This window comes from Mesoplodon densirostris, chromosome 11 (genome assembly GCF_025265405.1).
Source record: "Mesoplodon densirostris isolate mMesDen1 chromosome 11, mMesDen1 primary haplotype, whole genome shotgun sequence".
NCBI classification, from domain to species: Eukaryota; Metazoa; Chordata; class Mammalia; order Artiodactyla; family Ziphiidae; genus Mesoplodon; species Mesoplodon densirostris.
In genome coordinates, this window is record NC_082671.1 from 66,501,784 (window position 1) to 66,518,797 (window position 17,014).

The 17,014-nt window shown below is 50.6% G+C and overlaps 1 protein-coding gene across 3 annotated transcripts in view; it reads left to right on the plus strand.

Annotated features, from left to right (window-relative positions):
• PACSIN2 (protein kinase C and casein kinase substrate in neurons 2) overlaps positions 1 to 17,014 on the plus strand; it is a 139,283-nt gene that overhangs the window by 99,057 nt on the left and 23,212 nt on the right. The window lies entirely within an intron of this gene.

The window sequence follows — 17,014 nt, forward strand, 5'->3', positions numbered from 1 at the left end:
ATCTGAGCTTCAGGGTTTTCATCTCTAAGAGGGAAAATGATACTGGTCTTCGAGGGAGGTTGCCAGGATGAAATAAGAATAGAGACATCGACGCCATGTGGGTGCTTTCCTGATACAAAAGGCTCAAGTGCTGCAAAAGATGAGGGTGAGGCCCTGGGGTTTGCTGGAAACTAAAACACATTAGTTCTATGAACTTAGATTAATTAGGTGTATAATTTTGTCTGACATCAAATACCATCTGATATTATAAATTTATTTATTTTTGGCTGCTTTGGGTCTTCATTGGTGCGTGCTGGCGTTCTCTAGTTGCGGTGAGCGGGGGCTACTCTTCGTTGCGGTGCGCAGGCTTCTCATTGCGGTGGCTTCTCTTGTTGTAGAGCATGGGCTCTAGGTGCGCAAGCTTCAGTAGTTGTGGCTCGCAGGCTCTAGAGCGCAGGCTCAGTAGCTGTGGCGCATGGGCTTAGTTGCTCTGCGGCATGTGGGATCTTCCCGGACCGGGGCTCGAACCCGTGTCCCCTGCATTGGCAGGTGGATTCTTAACCACTGTGCCACCAGGGAAGCCCCCCATCTGATATTATAGTCTAACAGAGACAAGTGATCACGGGAGCCCAAGTTTTAAAAAGATGGACTCAGAATTCTCTCAACACTTTTCTTCTTTAGGTATTGGGGGAAATGTCATTATGGACTTTTAGCTGAATACTTCATTTTATTAAAATTGTGTGTTTATTGAGCACCTCCTGTGTGCTAGGCCCTGTGAGTTCCAGTGGGAAATGTGACAGCCTGAGTCCCTACCCCTCGGCTGGTAGCAGCCTTCCTGGTGGGTGTCCAGGCTGGAGCTCAAATTTCTGCAGCCAGAGAGGCACACGTGGCTCGGGAAACATTTCACCGAAGGCAGCAAGAGTGACGGGGCAGCAATGGTGTCACGGGCGCATCCCAGCCGCTCAGCAGCAGCAGCTCCCTGGCATAGTCAGGTGCATTCTCACAGCATGTGGGAAGGTCGGTGGTAAAACTAGATAAAAATGGATCAGAACAGGCAGTTCCAAGATGCAGTGTGGAGGTGCCTCTGGGACATCACTGGGATTCAGGACTGCCCCTCTGGTCCCATATGCAGTCCTGGGTTCACAGGCAGGCAAGCTCCGCCTGCTGTCCTCTGGGGAGGCTGTGGCCTCGCCAGCATTGCAGAAGCACTTGGGGAGCTGGCGCTGGCTGCAGAGACTTCCTGTGAGCTCCTGTGAAGCTGGCCTTTAGAAATGCAGGTTCCTGTTCTTCTCAACACTGATCTGAAACTACGGACAGAATCCTTTACAGTCGTGGGGAAACTTTCTGTTTGGTAACTGTCGTGACATTGCCATCAGTGCCTGCCTTGAGCAAGGTGGTAGTATGGAGAGGCTAGAGCACACGAACGGCCTTGTGAGGGATAGACCAGGAGAGGCAACAGGACAGGTTCAGACACAGGCTTTGGAGCCAGTGGTCTGGGTTTCACTCCCTGCCTTGTCACTTAACTGTGTGTGTGTGGCTTTAGGCAAGTTACTAATTTTTCTTTTTCTCACTTTCCCAGTCTGTAAAATGGGGATACTAACAGTACCCATATCCTAGGATTGTGAGAGTTAAGGGAACAAATGCATGTAAAGTGGTGTCGGGCCTCAAGACAGGTGCTGGCTGGTAGCTCTGTTCTTCTGCTCTGGGGGATGGGGGGCCATCAGCACACACACAACATATAATCTGTTCCTCTGGGGTGTGTTGGTCAGCATTGCCGTAATTACCCAGATGCCAGAAGCTGCTGTGGAAAAATTAGGTAGCTAAATATGGTGCTATTACAGAAGTCTTCAGCTGCTGGTTAATAAAGAAAAAAGTAGGGCTTCCCTGGTGGCGCAGTGGTTGAGAGTCAGCCTGCCGATGCAGGGGACGCGGGTTCGTGCCCCAGTCCGGGAGGATCCCACATGCCACGGAGTGGCTGGGCTTGTGAGCCATGGCTGCTGAGCCTGCGCGTCCGGAGCCTGTGCTCCGCATTGGGAGGGGCCACAACGGTGAGAGGCCTGTGTACCGCAAAAAAAAAAAAAAAAGAAGAAAAGAAAAAGAAAAAAGTAGGTGAAAGTTGCCAGTGTGTATTGTCAGCATATATTAAGTCAAGTAGCTTGAACAAGTCCTGTCACTGATGTAAACCCTTAGGCACCCTGTTAAGTTCTTAACTGCGATGTCGGTAGACAAGAACATCTCTTGTATGAAGAATCCTAAGGATTCTTCAGGCTCTGCTCATCTTGTGATGCTGTCCCTGAAATTAGTCTTCATCTCATATAAATCAGCAGTGCCGCCCTCCTCCTCTGATGGATGTGCCCTGGATTGCTCAGGCTGAACCGGCCCTGCTCGTCTCTGAGCGACTTAGGCGCACGTTGCCAGGTGCACATCTCCAAGCTGCCAGCAAGTTCCCTCTTTCCCATGGAAGGCCACTTCTCACTGGTGTGACCCACAGAGCTGTACAATCTAAAGAAAGCCTTGCGGTCTCGAGGTGGAAAAGTCTTTTGTGCTTAATTTTACTCCTTCCCACCAAAAGGTGCTAACTGAAGTGGGTCATTCCAGAACCATCTTCTACATGCTGGCTGTGTGCCTGCACAGGAGGGACATGGCCCTGCCCTCCAGGAGCCTTTGGCTGTGACATTTGGAGGTAAGCTCCCTGAGGGAGGAGACAGATCATTGTTTGAGGTGCTGTAGAATTTGCTGGGGTGCAAGGGGGAGGTAGGGCTCCCCCTAGGGTGGGGGGCAGGAAAGGTAGCATGGAAGATAGGCAGGATCGGTACTTACTAAGCACTCAGATGTTTGCTAGATGAATGAGTGAACAAGTAGTGATCTTGGGAGGAGAGATTACCCACAGGGACATAATATCAGCCAGAAGTACTTAGTGGGCATTTGGAGGGGACACTTTCTGTATCCCCAACACCGTAGTAAACGATTCAGAAGAGAAGAGGGGTGGATATCTGATTCCCACAGTGAAGGTATTGGGAGGAGAAAGGATGGTGGCTTCCATGGAGAGTGAGGGCAATGAGGCCAAGTCACAGCTCTGCTTCTCAGTGTCATGGCGTCCAGGGGAGAGGGGTCTGCTGCTGGCATCACCAGAGAAGATACGTGGGGTGGGTGGGGCTGGGCTGTGAGTTGGGAACAGGGACAGCATTCTAGGCCGGAGCAATGTCTGGAGGTTGGAATGAGCATGGCCTTGCAGAGGGCTGAGGATCTTGACCTCTTTGGAGCCAAGGGTCTGTTTTGGAGGTGAGAAGTCATGTGGGATTAGGTAGGTTGAGGCCTAGTAGAGGTGGTTCCCCAAGAGGATGACTCCTTTAGCCACCAGTTGGCTGAAGTTGGAGGCTGGCACATCCTGCCCACAGGCTCCCCAGTGGGGCGTGGGTGGCTCGGTCGCTTCTGGCAAGCCCTGGCTCGCGCGGGGAGTGTGCAGGTGTCCCCTGCGTCCTTCACTTCCAGGCCCTCCTTCTGGGTCTCATCTTTGGCTCTGGGGGCTGGGGTACAGAGAGAGCCTAGGCTGCAGGCCATGGTGCTTTTCAAGTGTTACCAGTGCTTCCTAGGAAGCCTGGCCCCCCTCTGCCCTTCATAGGCTCTGGGAACACAACAGCGGATTTGGCCCCAGCAGGCCTGAGGGCTGCAGCCTGAATCTCTGAGGGCTCCTGGGGCCAGGCTGGGAGGGCAAACTGCTGATTTCAGGAACTGGGCCCTGCATCTGCCTCATCCCTGAGGCAGGAGCTCTGTTCAACTGTCAGCAGTACGTGCAATTAGAGCTCAGATCTCCCCGGCTGAAGCCAGGCTGGGACTGGCCTGTACTGCACTCTGTGGGCACAAGGAGCCTTTGAGGAGAAGGATATTTTGGAGACGAAGAGGACATAAATATCTTGCTGTAAAATGTTCTGGGAATGTTAGCCCTAAAGAGTTGGCACGTGACTAGTATTTGCCGTCTTCTTCAGAGAAGGCCCTCCCTGCAGAGTCCTCTCAGACTGGAGCACTGTGGACACAGCACATCACATGAGAACATCTCCATGTGCATCAGTATTTTGTCTGGAAAGCCATCCATGTGGAATGGTGTGTACATTTCCCATCCTTTTAGACCAATTTTGTAGGTAACATATCTACAAGATGCTGCTGCCCCCTGTTCATGGATTCCATAAAGCCTTATTTGGCACCTGCCATGATCCAGGCCCTGGGCTAAGTCCTGGGGTCCCAAAATGAGTGCACAGTCTTGGGACCCCAGAGCCAACATTTTTAGTGGCGGGCAGTCATGGGCGGTTGGGTGGGTGCCGTGAGTGGAAGCACGAGGTGTGTGAAAGTAACTGTCACCTTGCCTCTCAGCAGCAGTGGTCCATTCCATGTGTTCTCCAGCCACCTCCCACATACACAGATCTGGATGGACTTCTCTGCATGGCAGCCTTGCTGTGGGTGTGTCAGCCTTATGACTATTCCACAGCACTTGGACATAGCTCCCAGCAGGCTGGTGGCTTACCTTTATTTCACTAAAGTTTCTAAATAGAACCATTAATTCATTCTTTCAAGCAAACTAGTATTTGTTGAACCATGACCAAACATTAGGGCACTAGCCTCCCCTGTGCCATGTTCCATCTGTTCTGTACCCTGCAACCAGGGGAGCCCATCCAGAAAAGCAAACCTGTGCAACTCCCTGCCCCGGGTAGGAACCTTCACTTTTCTGCGTCACCTTCAAAGTAAAGCCGCACTCTTCAGCATGCCTAAGACTTGAGCATGTGCTGGCAGCTGCTGGACACCTGGCCCTTCCTAAGGAGCTCTGCCCTGGGCTCCAGCCAAGCAGAGCCCCCCAGGCTCCCATCCACCAAGAGCTGTCTCCCTGCCTGGGAGGGTAGGGGCTGCGGGCGGTGGTCTTTTCTCCAGCCTGACCTCCATTTCTTTCCCGGGGAGCCCTTCCTCCGGGCAACCTTCCCTGGTCCTCCCTGGCAGGCCTAGGCAGCCTTCCTGCCTGCCTGCTTAGCATGCTGTACCGATTGCTTCTCCCTCTAGGCTGTGAACTCCCTAGGGGCAAATACGTGATTCTTCCCTGGGAATCTGATACTTAGCACAGTGCTTGACACGCTAAATGATTGTTGATTGAATGTACAAGTGAATCAGAGAAAGGATAAGGTTTGATGCTGGGTAATAAGATATGCCCTGCTCATGAGAAGCTTACAGACAAATATTTGGAATTAAAATATGTATGCAAATAGCCATAATACTGAACAGATATCATTATTTCAGTAAACACCTACAGGTCACCCACTATGTGCCAGATCCTATTCTAGGCCTTGAGGGTGCAGCATGAATAAACAGACAAAAGTGACTTTTACATCTGGCAAATGCTGTGAGGATGTGGAAGAGGGCCCTCCCTCCTGAGCGGGTGGACGGCGCTGTGTCAGCGGTGGCTCCAGGAGAGCAGTGACTCTGGCCGCCCCTTGTACCCCATGCGTGGGTGTGTACGTGCTGCTAAGTTGTGGAGCTGTGTGCCCACAAGCCCTGTGCTGTGGTCTGCCTACTCTCTGTGGGACTGTCAACCCACAACAAGAAGTTTAGCAGTGAAAACCGGTGATAGCGGCTAGCGTTTATTGCACACTTGCTCTGTGCCAGGCACCTGCTCTGCTTTACGTGGGTGCTCTCAGTCCTCTCCACTGCCTCTGCGATTGTGAGCTCCACTTTACGGGTGGGGCAGCTGAGGCTCGGGTGGTGTGATGGTGCTAGCAGTGGGTGGAGCTGGGATTTGGGCCCAAGCACCTGCTCTCTAGAACTGCTCTCCTGCCTCTGCTCTCAGCCTCCTGGGAGCTCCTTATAGGAGAGAGGTATTCCTTTGCAGTGACTGCCACGTACTTAAATGCCTCTGCTTCGGAGTGAGGAAGTAGCGTCCTGTCTGGGTTCAAGCCTGGTGCCAGCGTTTCTTAGTGTGTGACCCTAAGGACTCAGGGAAGAGAAGTAACCTGCTCAGTGTCCTAGGCGCGAACATAGCATTGCTAATTCCTACTTCCCAGGATGGTTGTGAGAATTATAGATAACACCCGCAGCGCCAGGGTCCGAATGGCTCCGAGCCCGAGTGGTCTCAAAGCGTCACCTCTTCACGTGTGAGCGTTGCACCCGTGGAGACAGGCGAAGACGGGCGAATCAGGTGGCCTTTCACCTGGTCCGTGCAGGCTTGCCCCTCCCCTGCCTAAATGCCGTTGTTCTAGATGCCAACTAGCGAGCCGCTCAGCTCTGGCCTTGAGAGACTCGAACACTCAAGACGTTTTGCTGTCAAGCTTATTCTCTGAAGATAGATTTTTATTTTCTCTCTTGATTTCAGTGATGTCAAAGTAACTTTTGTAAGCCCTGTAGGAGAAAACGTTTTCCATTTCTACTCAGTAACAAATAGAAATGCATGATTTTAGAACTGGAGAAGTCTTGGGCGCTCAGTTAGCCTGTGGTGGCCTGGCTGCACTGAGACACCTTTATACCAATGTGTGGGTGCGTACGGTGGGCCTGGTGCTGAGGGACCCAGGCACGGAGATGGGGCGGAGGTGCTTGTGTCCTGTGGCGGAGGGTTTTCTTTTTTAACAGGAGTCAGGAAGGGGGGCAGCGACCTGGTTACCAGGCAGCCGTACGCTCAGGCTGCTTCCCGGACGCTTGGCTGAAGCATGAGTGTGTGCACGTACACTCATGCCAGGGAGACTGGGCGCTCCAGGGCAGGGTCTTCTGGGCGGTGGCTCACAGGTGGGGCATGTGCTGTGCTCAGGAACAAGTCCCCAGGCATCGCTGGGCCTTTATCCTTACATTGAGCAACATGTGCCGAGAGGGCAGAGCGCGGTGAGCCTGGCTGACCAGTCTTGAGGAGGAGTTCAGGTCTAAAATAACTTTGTTTAAACACATCCTTCCTCTGTACATTATTATCTGTTCTGCCTTGAGTTAGATCTGAGAACTGGAATTTCTCACTTTCCATTTCATCCATTTCTCAGCTTGTAAGGATACGCCTTACTCCTTGGTCCTTTCAAGCACATCACAGATTTTACAACCTTAAGATTGATTGTGACTCCTTGTTTGGAAAGGGAGGTTCAGAGTAGGGGTTGGGATGGATTGAAGAAGGGTGCCTGAGACGGGAGGCCCTGCTGGTGTGTATGGGTATGGCCTCTGCTGTGCACTCCGCAGGGAATGCGGGTGGGGAAGTAGTGGCACTGAAAGGCCCAGTCCTGGAGTCCTCTTGGCCTGCCTGGACATGGTGGGACGTGGACATAAACTGACTGGGAACTGCAATTTGACTGAAAGCCGTGCAAGTGCAATGAAGGAACTGCGAGGCTCTCCTGCTGGTTTGTGCTTGGCAGAAGTGTTAGTTGCTCACTTGTCATCTGTGGAGTTAATATCTGATGATGTGCTGAGAGGTGATCCTTTTTAGCTTTTGTGGGGAGAGCTCAAGGGACTCACTGGATTAAGAACTCAATAAATAAAGGATCGTGACTGACTTCATTGCCTGTGCCTCTAGCTGGGCACTCAGCAACTTCTCAGTCCCCTCCTGTCTACGTGGAACGGAATCTCTGCTCCCAGCATCATTCAGGCATTGAGAAGATATTACAGGGTGCCCTCTGTGTGCCTGGCATGGTGGATGGAGAAGAATAAAGGCACAGTCCTTGCCCTCAAAACCCATATGTTACCACATTTTGCATGTGACAGCAGACATCGTGGCAAAAGTAACAGGGAGGGATGAGCTGCTGGGGAGGGGGTACCTTCACGGAGTGGGTGGCATCGCATATAGTTCATGCTCTGTGGGCCTCAACATGCTGCCTCAAGCCTTCAGAAAGTGGCCTTGCCCCAGAGGTCCCTCGGCTCTTACCTCAAACATCGTTTCCTCCAGGCAGCCCCGATCTCCTGGAGTGTTCCTTCCAAGACTTGCCACCATCTGTAACTGTTACTTGACCGAAGTCCCACAAAGGTAGGGATGATGACAGTTTGTTCACCATTGCATCCCTAGTCCCTTTCATAGTCCTTGGCACACAGTAGGTGTTCACCCCGTATTTGTGAGTGGCAAGAGGGTGTTGCCAGACCCTCAAAAGCTGAGAGCTCTGAGTGCTTTGGGAGGTAGCCAGCCAGCTGCCTGGAATTGTGCAGGTCCCTTGGAGGTCACCTAATCCTGTCCCCTCTCTTCATTTTGTGTCTGGAGGGACAAGATGAAGAAATGGCAGGTCTTGGGGCTTCCCTGGTGGCGCAGTGGTTGAGAGTCCGCCTGCCGATGTGGGGGACGCGGGTTCGTGCCCAGGTCCGGGAGCATCCCACATGCCGTGGAGTGGCTGGGCCCGTGAGCCATGGCCGCTGGGCCTGCGCGTCCGGAGCCTGTGCTCCGCAACGGGAGAGGCCGCAACAGTGAGAGGCCCGCGTACCGCAAAAAAAAAAAGAAATGGCAGGTCTTGTCAAGTGATGGCTGCCCCAGGCTAAGAGCACATCTGACTGGGAAGAAACCCACCCTATGCTGTGAACTTACCAGTGCATACATCCTCACAAAATCCGCCATACAGCTGAAGGGATAGAAGCGTAGGCAGAGAGACCTGGTCATTTCTTTCAGGGCAGGGCCAGCTCTTTGCTGTTCCCCTCATGAGAGGGGGTAGAGGAAAGGTGGCCTCATCAGAGAGGGCCAGGGGCTGATGGCCACCTCTTCAGGCTTGTCTTTCATCCTTATCTTTCAGGCTGATTGAGAAGCTCCTGGAGCCTCTGGGCATACTGTAGCAGCTTTGGACAGAACGTTGGTCTCTGACTCAGTGCACATGCCTGGAGGGGCACCACCAGCGGCTTCTCTTTCTTGTCCGGTCAGCTTGGCACAGCTGGCTCACTCTTGGACCTGTCTTTCCAGGGTGTAGAGGGAGCAGCTCTGGTGCTTGGGACTTCAGAGTCACAGGTTAAAGAGCATGAGCATTCTGAGAGTAAAATCCAGGTCATCTTTGTCAAGCGGTCTTAGTAGTTTACAGGTTTGGGGGTCCCGGCGTGAGCCTCACTGGCACCAAGGGGAATCGGGGATTCAGGAGTGGGGCTCACATACTGCCTCGCAGTCTTGAACTCTGTGGCCTTTCCTGGAACCTGCAGGGCTGGTTGGAAACATACACATCACCTGATATGGACCCGTTAAGTCTTCATTCTACATGCTCTCTATTCTCAGCCTGAGAAAGGTTCTAGAAGGTAGGGTCTGCCTCCTTTTGGCTGCATGATTATGGGTGACTTTGCCTCTTCAAACCTGTTTCCTAGTCTGTAAAATCCTCCTGCCTGGGATCATCACAGGATTAAATGAGGTTGCATGTAGAGCTGTGAGCACTCTGCCTGGCAAAGTGTAGGTGTGCTCTACTATGATGCTGCCACTGATGGAAAAACTCTGTGTGTGGCACCTGTTACCAAGAGGTTTGCAGTCCAGCTGGGGCAGGGAAGCTAACATGCACAGTTGTGACCCATGTGAAACAAACTACAACTGTGGGGCATGGGGACAGTGTTTGGAAGGGCCCTCGTGGCCCCCAGGTGGACCAGCCAGCAGGACCCCATGGTGGGGAATTGGTGTCACCTGTCTGCTAGTGCAGGTGATCCGGGCCCGCCCTCTTGGTGGTCCAGCAGGGATGGCAGGCGGTGTCAGGGTAGCCTCTGTGGGGAAGACCAGCTGAGCCTTAGCAGAGAGCTGAAACTGGGGCAGGTAGGACGGGACTCGTTCAGCACCACCTCCTTCTCCATTTCTTTCCCTGCTCTTGGCACCTAACCCCTCCCCCTTTCTAATATTATGGCTTTTGTGAGCATGTGTTGTTGTAAACTTTGTACCCTTGCTTCATGTACAGCTTTTTTTTTTTTTTTTTTTTGCGTTACGCAGGCCTCTCACTGTTGTGGCCTCTCCCCCTTGAGACGCACAGGCTCAGCGGCCACGGCTCACGGGCCCAGCCGCTCCACGGCATGTAGAATCTTCCCAGACCGGGGCACGAACTTGTGTCCCCTGCATCGGCAGGCGGACTCTCAACCACTGCGCCACCAGGGAAGCCCCATGTGCAGCTATTTTTAATTTGCCTCAAGGCATCCTGTGCCCTGCCGTTCTGTTTCTTTTTCTCCCCTCTGCACTGTGTGTGAGGTCTGTTCCATTGCGGCGTCTACACAGTCCTGCACTTCCTTCTTGCTGCCACACTGGGGTGCTCCCCACATTCACCCATGCATTCCCCAAGGAGGAGACCCCTACGTGCCCTGTGACCTGAGCCAACATATCTATGGGGATAAAACTCCAGAGCCATGTGGCTGGGGCATGTGTATGCTTAGTGACTTAATTACTGCCTGGCTGTCACAGGCTTGCCCCAGGCTGGTTTCCGCCATTGTATTCAGAAGGGGTCCTGTGTGCCCAGCTCCGCCCCACACTTGGCATTTCCCGCTCTCTACAGTGTGCCAGTCTGTACAGGTAAAGAGCTACCCTGCTGCTCTCATGGGCAGGCCCACGAGCGTGAGCATCTCGCTCAGGCCTTTAGCCCCATGGACTTCCACTTCTCTCTGAAGTTACCACTTCATACCTTTGCCCGTCTTCCCCGGGGGCCTCTCTTTCATGTTGATATGTAGGATTTCCTGGGATGTTCCAGATTTTAGTCCCTTGTCAATTTGGACAATTTAGACAGATTAGTAGACAGTATTTGAATCTGTTAACTTTGTCCATGTTATTGGTTTCTGAACAGAAATCCATAATTTTTGAAGTAATAAAATTTATTTGGACACGCACACGCACACACACACACACACACGGATGTGTGTGTGCGTAACCTTATGGCTTTTACTTTTGATTTTTTTTTTTTTTTTTTTTTTGCTGTACGCCGGGCCTCTCACTGCTGTGGCCTCTCCCGTTGCGGAGCACAGGCTCCGGACGCGCAGGCTCAGTGGCCACGGCTCACGGGCCCAGCCGCTCCGTGGCATGTGGGATCTTCCCGGACCGGGGCACGAACCAGTGTCCCCTGCATCGGCAGGCGGACTCTCAACCACTGCGCCACCAGGGAAGCCCTACTTTTGAAATTTTGTTTAAGGAATCCTGCCCTGCCCTAAGTCACAAAGGTATTTGCCTACATTTTCTTCGAGTCGCTTTATGGTTTTACCTTTCACATTTTTATTGAGTGCCTGACAAGACCCAGTGAGTGGAAGGCAGTTGAGAAAGAATGGCGAAGAAAGACAAAGGTGCGTACTTTTGCGGCACCATCGGAAGGTGCGTGGGGTTGGTGTCCTGTGTGCTGCGGGCTCTGGTCTGCCCAGGCCCGGGACGGCAGGCAATGAGGCCGTCTGGGGGTGGCATGGGCAGAGGGGCTGGCTGGGGGAGGGCAGGGTGGTCTGGGCCACAGGCCTAGGAGCACCCTCTGTGTTGTGCATCAAGTCAGCAGTGAGACAGCCAGAAGCTCAACTGGGGTTCCTGGGGACATCCAGAGTCCACAGGGATTCTTTGTGATATTGAGATGAGCCACCGGAGGGAAGAGGTTCATGCCTCAGGGCCAAGGCAGCACGGGGTGGGAGAGCGTGAGCTTTGGGGTGTTCCTGCCCGGCTCCCTTCTCACTTGGGCCACTGGTTTCACCCTGGGACTTTGGTTGTAATCACGCAATTTGTCTGCGAGATGGGCTCGATGGTCACCGACCAAAGAGAAGGGTAAAAGGAATAACATGGAAGATGTACGTGAGGTGACCCTATAGGTCCTCTGACCTGAGCCCGCAGTTCACACAGGTAATGGTAACTGAGCAGGCACTGGGGGCCAACAGGTGGGAGGAGCTGCACGTCCGCATTCGCACTCCCTGTCATCCACCTGGGATCCCAGGGGTCCCACTGACCTGCGGAAACCCTCCAACTTTACTGTTGCCTTTGGCCACTGTGTTCCACAGAATGGAGTTGGCCAAGGTAAGTAGGCTGTAAAGTCGGAGAAGCAAACATTCTCCAGTGTCCTTGTGAAAGGCAGTTCCAGACTGTTTACACCCAGAGGATAAATGAGGAACTGGTGCGACCTGTTTGAACAGTCCTTCCCAGCACCCCTGTAATTATAAACCCGCTGGTTTTTAGGCAGAGCCCACTGTCTCTGCTCTGATTCCTGATTACGCAGTTTCTGCCAGGGGATGTCTGCAACTCCAGCCCCAGACTCGTCTTAGCTGACTAAAACCAAGGCTTGTGTGACGCTGGATTCTCAGGGCCTGGGGCAGAGGAAAGCCAGAGGAATGATGAGAGCCAGACTCAGGCAGCCGGGAGGACGGCGGGCAGAAAGGGGCCTCTGGGCCGAGGTGAAGGGCACTGAGGGTAGAAGGGGGTAGGGCGACCCAGATTCCAGGGAGGACGACAGGACCGGTCAGGCTCCTGGTGAGCCCAAGGCAGGCCTTTTGGTGATTGGGTGGAGGGAGGCGGGAGACTGGTTTCTGGAGGACTCTGGAAAGGAGTAGGACTCCGCTCTCTCCGCCTGATAGGTCCAGCCTGCAGGAACCCCCCCTCCCTCCCCAACCCTGAGGCGCCTGAGAGTTGGGATACTGCTACCTCTGTGCTGCCCGCACGTGCCACCTGGAGGACAGCGCAGTTCCTTTTTCCTGCTTTCCTGCTCTCCTCTCCACTGCTGTGCCCCAGAGTCAGCAGGCTACTCATACCTCCCCTCCAGGGGCTTCACCTTCCTGAACCCCACCGTTCCCTGAGCACAGCACCCTTTCGGATGAAGGCCTGACCCTCAAGATTTTTCACCATCTGACTGACCCCACCTCGCACACCACTTGCTGTACCCAGCGCCCAGCTCAGTCTCTTGTCACCCCCCTGCATTCTGTGGTCCACGTTCTGTTCCTGATGGGCTTCTCCCAGAGCCAGGTCTCCATGCTGTCACACCTTCTTCATTTTGCCAACATTGTCTCTGCCGGGAATCATTTCCCTTACCTCACCTTTAATCCGTCCACTTGTCCTTGAAAATTCAGTCTGGTTGTTGCCTCTAGTATACCTGCCCCACCCCTCACCCTTCCTTCGGCCAGGTGGGCTCCTGAGGGGAGAGTAGGAGTATCCCCCCCTTGCACCCAGGCACTTGCATGTTGAACATCTGTCTTTAGCACCTTGGTATCTGAGGGGGTGAGTCTGAATTTAGAGGAAGTTAGGAACATAGATGGCTTCAGACCTAGTTTTTAAAATGGGCATTTTATGAACAAATCAATTGATAATAAGGATTGGAAGAAAACTTATTTATTTTCAATTCCTACCTAAAGTTATCTGTCATTTGGCCATCTCAAAACAAGCTAGTATTTTGAGAAGCAAGAGAGAAGCTTTTTAATTACAAAACTGATAGAGCAGAAATACCTAACCATGTATGTCCTGACTTTAATGTATTATCAGTTTATCATATATTTGAAATTAATTTTTCTTGCATTTTACAAAACAGTCATTATACCTCCATTTTAAAAAAGAGAACACACTCTACCAAAGAAGACACATGGATGGCAAATAGGAACAAGAAAAGATGCCCAGTATCATTAGACACTAAGAAAATGCAAATTAAAATCACAATGAGATGTTGCTACATACTAAGTGGCTAAAATAATTTTTTTAAAAAACCTGATAATACCAAGTGCTAGTGAGAATGCAGAGTAATTAAAACTCTCATACACGGCTGATGGGAATGCAAAGTGGTACAGCCACTTTGTCTTATAAAGTTAGACATACACTTACCATATAGCAATTCCACTTTTAGGTATTTACCCAAGAGAAATGAAGACATGTGTCCACACAAAGACCTATAGGAAATGTTGATATCTTCTTTATTTATAATCACCCCAAACGAAAAACAACCCAAATGTCCTTAAACAGGATGAAAGGGTAAACAAATTGTGGTGTGTCCATACGGTAGAATACAACTTAGCGATGAGATGGAGTGAACTACTGATATAGGCAGCAACGTGGATCAGTCTCGAAAGCACCGTGGTAAGTGACAGAGGCTGTCACAAAAGCCAGGCTGCACACAGTGTGATGCCACTTATCCTGGACGTCGTGAAAACGGGACAAAAATCAATTAATGGTTGCCAGGGGCTGTGTGGGGAGAAGATTGACTGCAAGAGGGTGCACGGGAACCCTGTGGGGAGGTAGAAGTAGTCTGTACCTTGATACGGTGATGGTTATACACAGTATACATTCATCTGAACTCATCTAAGTTTATACCTGTAAAGGGTGATTTTTATTTTATGTTGACTCTGTCTTATTTTAGAAACAAACAGTGGCTCTGCTCTTAGGATGATGGTCAACACCCTGCTTAGGGAGTGGGAAAGCCACATTGCTCTGCTGCTGTGTGGTTTATGGAGATGGAAACAGTGAAACCTGATGAATGTCCCCGTGTGTGGACTGAAGTGATGGTCTGTCACAAGCCCATATGTAGCCTTTCATTGAGCAAAGCACAGCAGGGCCGGTGCTGCTGGAGCACCGCAGTGCCTGTTGTCACGAGCACTCCCCTTTCCCCTCGGCCCCGCATTAAACCTAAAACGCGTGCTTCCAGGAACAACCTTCCTATTCCTTGCTGCTTTTCAGATTTCAAGATTGTCATTTAAATATGAACAGTATCGAGGGAGGGAGATGAAAGAGGGAAGAGATAAGGGAACATATGTATATGTATAACTGATTCACTTTGTTATAAAGCAGAAACTAACACACCATTGTAAAGCAATTATACTCCAATAAAGATGTAAATAAATAAATAGATAGATAGATAGATATGAACAGTATCTATTTGTCATGAGGTGGATGGGGCTAGAGTCCATCATACAGAGTGAAGTAAGTCAGAAAGAGAAAAATAAATACTGTATGCTAACACATATATATATGGAATCTAAGAAAAAAAATGGTTCTGAAGAACCTAGAGGCAGGGCAGGAATAAAGACACAGACATAGAGAATGGACTTGAGGACACGGGGAGGGGGAAGGGTAAGCTGGGACGAAGTGAGAGAGTGGCATGGACATATGTACGCTACCAAACCTAAAATAGCTAGCTAGTGGGAAGCAGCCGCATAGCACAGGGAGATCAGCTCGGTGCTTTGTGACCACCTAGAGGGGTGGGATAGGGAGGGTGGGAGGGAGGGAGACGCAAGAGGGAAGAGATATGGGAACAGATTCACTTTGTTATAAAGCAGAAACTAACACACCATTGTAAAGCAATTATACTCCAATAAAGATGTTAAATAAATAAATAAAACAAATAATAAATAAATAAGAACAGTATCTATGGTATGTGTTGATGGGCTGTACCAATGTGTACCTTGTTAAAAATATCCTTTTCTTTTCCCTAAATCTTTTTACAAGGGTTTTGAAAATCAGGCGGGCAGGTTTCTGGAGAGCCAACATATTTTAATATTGATTGCCAGTATGAATATTATTGGTAACAGTGGGATGAAAACCAGATCTACATCGTGGTTTTCTGTTGGCTGTCAAGTCTGTATTGAGCTGTGATTATCTTAGCTCTTGCCACCAGCTCAGCAATACTGAGTTGTGTTTTGTTGGTTATTTTTTTCATCCTGCTGTAAATTTCAAAATGACAGCAAGGCCCTATTTTAAGGGAAGTGAACATGTGATGTCACTTCTAATTGGTTGTGAAATACTTGCTTTCTCCTTCCTAAAAAGGGGCTGCTGAAGGTTGGAGTTGAAAACTCAGGTTCACCTTCTGTGTTTTGGTGAGCTGGTGACCTGCTCTCCTTGCTGGGGGTAGCAGCCAGGCCATGCCTGGGCGGGAGGAGCCTGTGGAGGAAACGATAACTGATCGTGGGGCCTAAGATCTGTTTATGCACTTCAGCAAGACTGCTGGAAATCATACCAGACCTCTGGAGAAGCCCACCCAGACTACCTGCCTTCCAGGGATCTTCGCTGTTCCCCAGGATTCTGGTTCCCATGGGAGTGGGGTCATCTCAACCTGTCCAGAGCTCTGGCCTCAGAGACAGCCCTTCCTGGAGGGACCACAGTCCCCTTTTCTCCCGATGCCCATCTCCATGTGTTCTGTCTCTTTGCAAGGTCTTCCTGCCACTCCACTGTAGCCTCTTCTTCACCTGGCTAACTCAGCACAAGATGGGAGGGACTCAGGCAGTTTGCAGTGTTCATAAATCAGGGTTAGACAGGCTACGTGGCAGAGAGGGGACTGTACCCTTTTCTGTAGCAGTGGGAACTAGTCCTCCATGTTCTCCAGGAGCTTTCAGATTGACTCTAAATGGAGATGAAATATGAGAGTGATTAGCCAGGCAGAGACATTTAGAAACGGAAAAACTGACAAAAAGGTGACTACAGTTTTTGAAGACAGTTGGGAGGAAAGGGTTGAAAATACAGTCGATCATTTTTCTGTCATATTTCCTCCAAGTGCTCCAGTATCAGCTACATGGTATCCTTTCTAATCAGCAGGTCAATGAATGGAACATGTGGAACACTTTGATTTTTCACTCCAAATTAGCTGCTAATATTTTCTCAATTACTCTTTTATTATATATAATTTAGATAAACTAACTCTCCTCTCATATGTGAGATAAAGTAATCAAGCCTCACCTTGGCTCTCGTCAAAGCAGATAAGAGTGTGAGCTTTGCCATCGAGACTCCTACCTGGAACCATTTGAAAACCTGCTTTCAGCTGCAGCCCAGCCTCTAGGACTGCGACTATGGGATCTTAGAAAACAATGTAACTTCCCTGAGCCTTGGTTTCCTCATCTTAAGATGGGGACAGTTATTCCTACTCATTAGGGCAGTTGCAATTTTGGGGGTGTAAAACACCTACTGTGGTCCCTGGCATGTGCTCAGAAAGTGGGAAATAGTGTTTGTTGCTCTAATTGGGGAGTAATAATAATCTAGCATGTGATGACATATCAACAGTAGGCACCTGAAACCTGCTTATTCCAGTAATGCTCAAAAGGCCTTTAGCCAAGAGTCTATAATGTTAATTATAAAATCATTTTAATCTGAGTTACTAAAAAATTATTTTTCTGTTTTTGTTGTTTTTCATCTTTCTAGTTAGACATTACCCACTCTGGGAAGCTGCGTGAGATGCCCTCTGGG